We start from the raw sequence: 8,745 nt of genomic DNA, 5'->3' as shown, positions 1-8,745 counted from the left end.
TCAAGTTCCCCCTTTTAAGGCGAAAGAGGAACGCCCCCAAATTCGATTTCTTTCTACCAGCATATTCCACCTCCTCATTTTCATTCGATTTAAATTCACAGCATGACCGCCTCTTTCATCTTATTCTAAATGTCACTGCGAAAAAAGGAGAAGAAAACGCCAAAAGATTAATATTTCCAAAATAACGCAACTGCAATGATCGCCCTTGCTCTTTTATGATGTTTCTTGAACCCAAATCAGTGTTTCTCAATTTCCTCTATGAAAGTTTCCTAGGTTGGCTTGTAATTAAGGCCTAAGTAAAGAAAAGAAAGCCACCAAGTCTAAACCACATCCACTCTCACCCCAAAGACAAAATACTACCTCAGCATAAACAAAAAGGAATAGCTGCCACATTTCTATACACACAGAAAATATATCATGCCATGCAACAACCATCTTCATCTTTCTTCGAGTGATGTTAGTTTTTAGATGCAGCTTTAGATTAGATTTCACTTTTGGTCCTTTCCGTCCACAATTACAGCAACGTGGCATTATTGATGTTTCGTAGATGACATTGCCACTTGTAATGACACTTTTCTTGATCCTGCAAATGCTGAAAATCTGATTACAAATACACACAATCAAATCAGCAAAAGACTTTGTGAGCTTATTCCACTTTACTATCCCTCTCACACGTATAAAAATTGAAACAACTTGTGAAGGGAAAGAAATGCAAGCTTTCTGCAGCTTACTGCAAGTAAACTCTAAAACAACAGTTGTTATTAACACTGTATGGCATTTCATAACTTGCAAAAACTCTCTTTATGATCTTTATACAATTCTGTGTATGTGCCACTGCGAATGTATTGGATTGGTGTTATTTTTATTAAAGGATTCCTAGGGCAATTTTAGGATGTTTAGTGAGTTAGGTTGGTAGAATAATGTTTTTAGGGAATTATATCTTATATACCTGTTATTTGGCCCCCTACCCATAAACCTTATGAATAAAGATACATTCTAAGCACAGCACAACTGAAAAGATCATCATAACACTGGTAGTTTCAGGATTTGTGGTTCAGTATGGATGTATCCTATGAGTATTTGTGCTTACCATTACAGAAGTCTTATGTCTTATAAACAAGTAAAAACATTATGTAGGGACATTGTTTGCATTCACAGTGGACAGAATCAAACAGAGCACTGATTACTGCATTCAGTGCACAAACTCCACAGACTTCTCCACGATTTGCTCTGTAATTACACTCAGTATCCGAAATCACCAACGTCCTCTGGCCGCTCCTCTCTGAGTGAGCCAAGGTGAAACTCATTCCCAGGACTGCCGGCCTCAAACCATGTATTTTGCTTCCATCCAGATGGTTCTGTGCAACAGATCTTTAATACATTCAGAGAACCAGAATAGGCAGCAGTGGATGGCCATATGGAAGGATGCCAACATTGAGGAGGGATTCAGATGCATAAGTCACAGTGGAGGAATCACATTTGGACCTGATACTGAACCAAACATTTATCATCCAGACTATGATAAATTATCTGATATTTACAACATGGTTTAGTTAACAAGTCAGAGGGCATGTTGATTGTTGTACACCAGAGCTGTGTTTCTTATACCAGACACCCTTTTTAAAAGTTCTTTAATGCTGTAACAAAGAAAAATATCCAAAATTGTTGGTGTTTGGCTTAACAGAAACTGAAAATATAACATTTCATTTTATGGAAAAGATATGGAGAAAGCCCGTTCTTGGTGACAGCTTGATGTCATTTTTTTGTTTTTGTTTCAATGGTGTGTGCACCAGTGTCCTTTCCTCAATTTTGAACTGTTTAAAATATTGTGATTGTAATTATATGGCAGTGCTTTAATAAAAGGCATTCTCCATTATTGCAATTGATTAAACCACAAAGGTCAATTCATTTCAGGGTTATGAAGAGACATTCTGATGTTGTGATATGTTGAGAAACAAATTGTACATCCTTGATGAAATACTGCCTTCTATTGTATCTTTTCAAATTTGTTAAATAAATAAAATAAATCTGGACAAGGACACTGCTGAGAGTTACGTAGAAACAGGAAATATCCTGTTTCTACGTAACTCTTGTGCTGCCCATTTAAAAATAAAAGATGTCCAAAATGTAATGTTGCGTTTTCCATTTCTTCCATTTCTGAATGTTTGGTTTCATGAAAAAGTGGAATGTTTTACAGCTGGAAACCAGGCTGGTTATAGCTCTGAACTGACTGAGCTCATGCAAACATAGTATCCTGCCTACCCAGTCAAAAGATAAGAAAAATGATTTTGGATTTTGTTTAGCTAGTAGAAAGAGCAGCACAGAAAACACAAATGCCAGGTCTGATTTCTGATTAAGTGAATAGCCGAGAGTAGACCTCCAAAGCCTTCCACTGGCAAATAATCTTGACATAATCAGAGATTTGATTCAATTCAATTTATATACTGCTAATTCAAATATTGTATGGTAAAGACCCCAACAGGCAGACAACCCCTATAAGCAAGCACTTGGCGACAGCAGGAAGGAAAAAAATCCCTTTTAACAGGAAGGAAGACAGGAAGGAATGACAAGGGAGGGCAGCCATCTGCCATGACTGGTTGGTGGTGAGGGCAAAGAGAAACACCAAGGTCAGAAGAAGCGCACCACTGCCATCTCTCTGAGCTCTGAATATTCTTGATTAGTTTGTTAATTGATTAGCAATTAGTTTAGTAGTTTATTGTTTTTGTTTTTTTTAGAGATCATCTGCAGAGTCATTTCAGATATGCCAGCAGCTGAACAGTGATTCAATAAATCGTAGGTTATTAGCAGTTTTTTTTCTTTTTCTTTTTTTCATCCAAATTACCCACATCTCATTTTCAACTGCCCACACATAAAAGGCTAGATCTGGCCCTGGCTGAAAAAGAAATTACAATTATAATAAGTGTGGGAGACAGGATCAAAAAGAGCAACAAAATAGTAAGTCCACAGAGAGGTACTTCATGTTCCATGTTTATACAGTATAGTATTGAATTTTCTAAGGAAGTATCTATTTGAATGACAATCAAACAATCAGGAAACTGTGTTTAAGAAAGAACATTTTGGCTCCCCTGCACCGCCTTCTGCTAAAATTAACCTCTTCCCAGTCTGCCATTCCACCCAAAGATTACAGCCATCTGTGTCTCACATGTTCTGTTCAAAGGCTTGCTTGAGGAGTATAACATGTCTGAAACGTCACGGGCATCCTTAGCTCTTCCTGAGATTTAGCTTTAAGGGGTCCTGATAGTTCTCACGTGTCCTATAAAGCGGCCTGTGGTGCGCGGGTGAACGGTGGCCTGCTGCATCTGTAATTTTAAGATGTTCGGGGAAAGGTGGATTTGGTCACTTCATGGTGTTCAGTTCCTCTCTATTCTAAACAGGGGAGGCGGAAACAATTAGACAGACATATTTTAAAATAGGAACAAGATGCCAGCCATCTGTTTACCAGAAACCTGCACATATCTTGAACATCATCTCTGCAGACCAAGCATGGAAATAAACAGTACTGTTTATTTCATCCAGCTGAGCTACACCCATAAACAATAATGACCTTTGACCTTGCTCACTGGCATTTGGTATACTTTTCTTTTTTTGACCTTGCTGGTGGGTTAGTGAGAAGGAAACCTGTTGCACACATCTATATGACACATGATTGGAGACAGAAAAATCAAGCAGCATCTTCACAGGAGGAATTATTTATTGAAGCAAAGTAAAAACAGAAAAAAGTTAAGAAAATAAAATGTTTTTTATTTTCTCTCCCAGCATGCTTTAGAGGCAAATCCTTGACCGACTCCACCCACAAAGTTTCCAGCTCAGGGGAAGAGAGGAACTGTAAAAGAAATGAGAAGCTAGTGTTTACATGTGACTAAAATAACCTAATGTTTCTCATATATTATCATTTAGTGAAGCAGAGCACAAGGGAAGGAAAAACTATGTGAAATAGGACAGTGAATGTAAGAGTGAATGGTTCCTTATCTCATTGTGTTAGCCCTGTGACAGTCACGTGGCTTGTCCAAAGTGTACCCTGCTTCTCACCTGAAGGCAGCTGGGATAGGCTTCCCCTGTGACCCAGATAAGGATAAATGGATAGATGGATGTAGCTGATGCTGATTATCTGACCTGTAGTCCAGTGCACAAAGTTAAAATTGGGACAAAAAGAAGACTTCAACTATTTTATTATATTATATATTAGAGTGATCCTTAAATCCATCTCAGACTCTGCATCACAGCACAGGCATCCTCACCATTCTGAAAAGCCCTTATATTACCACATATCCACTGACTCATGTGAATAGATTCTTCTATCAAGTTTGCTCAGCTACGCTGCTTCTAAGTGTTTTAACCTTCTAAGGCACATGGGTGTATTTCTAAATATACATATGGATGGTTATGTTCAAAAAGCAAGCTCGGGCTGATGACCTCCTGGCCATGATTCAGTTTCCCTCAGTGCCCCAGTATGAGGCTAAGACCATTCATCATGTCAATAGGGAGCCTTTCATAGGGGTGAAAAATCAGAGGCCCTGCGGTGGAGGAGGACAGACTATGAGTCAATTCCCGCTTGGTGCTGCCCAGGCCAGGGCTTTCCAGGTAATGACCCTAACATGTGGGCTTTTCAAAACAAACTTGTTTTAAGTTCTCTTTACGGCATAGCAGACATATTGTAAAATTTTATTTAAAGCTAAATCTGAGACTTAAATGTCAGTGGGGGTGGGGGGGGGGGGGGATTTATCTTCATGGATAAGAGCTGTAAACTTGAAACCCAGTTAAGATACAAAAATAAGGACTTGAGACAAGAAAGAAATAAAACTTGAAATGTCAGATTTTGATTTCCACAGAGCCACAGATTTTGAATATTTTGTTGATTTTTGCTTCTTTTCTTGGATGAGTGGACAGATGCACACCAGGACTTAATGCTATAACGGTGTGGTTACTAACAAGTGTCAGTATACATATAAAATAAACCCAAAGGGGCTTCACAAATAATGAAAACTACACTGGAACTTGAGGCATTGAGTTGCTGTTGCTGTATTTTATTGTTGTTCTATTAAAAATTCTTTAGATTGTACAGTCTGAGAAACATCATGGAGAAACATCACCAAAAGAAATACAAATCATAAATTGAAATAAACAAATGCACTCATAATCAGGGGCTCTGGCTCAGGAGATGGAGCAGGTCATCTGCCCTGTTGTCTTCACTGCAGTGTAGCTGTTGGAGAAAAATATTTATTTATCATATTTGGCAATAAATGCTGTTAAATTGCAAGCAGCAGGAAACTGGCGCTGATGCCGCTTGCAATGCAGATAAATTAAAGAGCCAGTTGCAATGAGCCCCAAACCCAAACTCAGCGGGTCAAAGCACATTCCTGCACCGCATTCGTTTTATATGAAGACGAGGGAAAGAATGTTGCCTGACTCATCCTGGGTGCGGGAGCAATACGCTGAGACCACACTGTATCCCAAATTATTTCCATGTGAAGTTTCTGTTATTGCTATGCTAATGGCTTCAGCGCAGTGATACACTGGGAATGTGTGAAGAGAGCTTGGGCTCACTGACAAGGGGATCCCAGAAGAAAGAGGAAGGCATTTGCATCATATTCAGTTGCTTTTGTTCGATCTGCCATTTGTGTTACAAACTGAAATTTCCCTTTGTCATTCACTGCTGAAGTAGTTTTTTATTCCCATGTTGAAATATGTTGGAATTTTAAGCATTTCTGTGTGGAAATTAAATCATCGTGGCCGTGGATAGAACCAGGAAGGAGCAAAGAAAGAAGAATATAAACATGGAACAAACAAACAAAAAATAGAGGTTCATTTACACAAAACAAGCTAAACTGCATCTGTAGGTGATGATGATATTAACTATACTATTGTACTGTATGAATATGTGGAAATGAGCTATATGAGTTATATCTGCACTCAGGAGTCTTGTTAGTTATATTGCCACACAAACTGGATAATGACTTACAGACCTCACTCTTGGAGGAGTAATGGGGCTGCTAACCTTGAATACAAGCCACTAAGCCATACACATGCATACACACAACATGTCTAAATCCAAACACATATCAAAATAGATGTCCCATGCCTTGTGGAAGGAAATAGCAGCTATAATAGACCACAGATGAGGTTGATTATGAAAATCTGTCTATGTTGCACAGTAAAGCGATCCAGTCTGGACACCGGATGTTTTTCTTGGATTGTAAGGTCAATCACGGTTTATAGGCATCTTTAATAAGACTGCAAATGTGTTAAGCCTCAAAGATTGTTCAGACTTGGATCATTCTTACTCAGGAGGAAATGTCTTTCTCCCCAAGTTTCATCTAATAATTCCACATTGTTTGGATAAATTACAGTATGAGCCTCTTTATTTATTTATTTATTTATTTATTTATTTTGCCTGTCCCGTTTGGCTCTTTTGCCATCAGAATTATTGTCTAAAGGCAAAGAAAGATGCCCAACAGATTTACTTTACCAAATTGACCATCCCAGCCTTGCCGTAATGGTCCATTTGATTCACCTTTTATTGTTTATTTTATTTTCACTTACTGAATACGGGACAGACTTGACTGGGGGAAAGAAGGGGAGAAAGAAAGAGGGAAAGAGAAACAGCTGAGAAGAGGGACGGGGGAGAAGGGCAAAAAACAAAAACCAACAGAATGAGCAGGAAAGAAAAAAAAAAGAAAAAAGATGCATATATCGATCACCTGGATCACCTGCTGAGAAAGAAAAAAGAAAACAAGCAGAAGAGAACAAGAGTAATAGAATAAACAACATCACAATGATATATGGGAATATGACAGTAAATACTAAATATTAAACATTATTGTGCAGCACATAAGATCAACAGAACACAGTGTGCTTTGAGGTAGGAGCCAAAAAGGGTGTAGTTTGTGGGTGTGATCACCCGTGTGAGCACCTGTGAGCATGGACGCGCTTGTTTTTTTTAAAAGGTTCCTTCATGTAATGATCTGGTAGAGGGTGTGGGGGGGGCACAGCCCCGTCCTCCAGGGCATGAAGCAGGTATGGAGGAGATCAAGACTTCAGACATCCAGAGGCCCCCAGAACACAAGAGACCAAGGAAGACCAACAGAGGGGCAGCCGCGCCACTGTCCCAGTTAGAGCTGAGGAGAGTCCCAGTATGAGCCTCTTTAAAACATAAAGAACTTTTTATTGGTTTCCTCATTTAATTGTGTTTACTTTATTCAGTATGGCCAACAATTTTCATTTTCAACATCACTCTTTGTTCCCACTAACTAATATCAGTAAAGGTAACCTGGAATCAGTCACGTGCCTGACTTGTGAGTGCAGAGATTATCATGTTGCTATTTCAAGGTCTAGAAAACGTACGTTAAAACTGTAAGCATTTAAATCTTTACATTTAAATTTTTATTGTTCCATAACAAGGTTACTGCAAGCAGCCTATTACGCTCCATAGTTGTGTGCAACCTTCAGTGGCAACAGAAAGCACACTCAATGGAAAGGATGGAGGATGTCTGGTTATATTGTTATGGACCCATAAAAATCAGTATATAGAGAGGTTGGGGTTCTTGGTTGATGAAATGTTGGACTTGAGAGGCAGCAATTTTCACACACCTAGAATAATTTCTCCTCATTTTAGACAAATAGTGTCTTTCTGTTTTAGTCATGAACAATATAAAAACCTTAACTTCATGTTTATTATTGTAAATATGACTACAGGGTCACATGTTGTAACACAAAAGACAATCTTTGCAATCGTCAAAGTCACCAAATTAATTCAATTTTACATAGTTGCAAATCACAGCAATAGCTGCATTAAGGCAAACAAAAGACCCTACAGTAATACAGAGACTGGCAACAGTGGGGAGGAAAAACTCTGCTTTAACAGGAAGAAACTTCCATACACTCCTTTCTGACTGTTCACATGTTACACAGCTCCTAATTATGAGAACCAGGGTAAGGGTGGAGCAACCATCTGCTGCTACCAGATGGGGGGTGAGCAGTGGGAGAATCAGAATTAAATCATTGATGTCCACGACAACAACTAGCTAAAAAAAGGAGCATACTTTGTCAGAGAATACAACAGTAGATCACAGATTTACTGTACAATTTATAAGGAGGAAGCTCTCAGCCTCTCTCTCCCTGTCCAAACCAGGACCGAAACCAAGAATGCGTCAATTTGTATATCAGATTTTTTTTCTCTTAGTCAGAGCATTAAAACTACAGGTCATGGTCAGCCTGGCAGGGGAAAAGCCTCTCTGAGCTGACGTGGCTGAGGGCACAGCTATCGGCCTGAGAAACGCTAAGCTAACAGTTTAAGCCGCATGTCAAACGCACTATAAGCTTCTTGTGAGATGAAGAAAAAAATGGAGTAAGCCATGTGTTGGAAGCAGTAACTGGCTTTTACTCTGATAACTTTTTAGCAAGCTCCATGTTGTGGCTGTAAAAGCAGAAAAGAAACCCACGTACTTTAAAAGTCCAATAATACCTCCTTTTTCCTCAACAATGCCCACTATCAGTAAGCATACTTTAATTTCCTCTAACTCCTCCACATACCTCTAAACTCATGTGGCCTGAGGCTGAAGGATTTTGGATTATATACACTTTTTTTCGTACAATACAATAACACTTCTTTGACATATGCTGTTTGACTGCTCCACTTGTCCTACTCCCTGGACAGAGTAGTTGTACACTACAAATCACAAGTTTATTAGCTCCAGAGCTGAGCAATGCTCGAATTCACAAACAAAA

The sequence above is a fragment of the Aulonocara sp. 'chitande type north' Nkhata Bay genome, linkage group LG16 (genome assembly GCF_057382095.1).
Source record: "Aulonocara sp. 'chitande type north' Nkhata Bay isolate Kocher_YH1m ecotype deep benthic linkage group LG16, A_spYH_male_GT1.1, whole genome shotgun sequence".
NCBI lineage: Eukaryota > Metazoa > Chordata > Actinopteri > Cichliformes > Cichlidae > Aulonocara > Aulonocara sp. 'chitande type north' Nkhata Bay.
Note: the sequence above shows the minus strand (reverse complement) of the source record.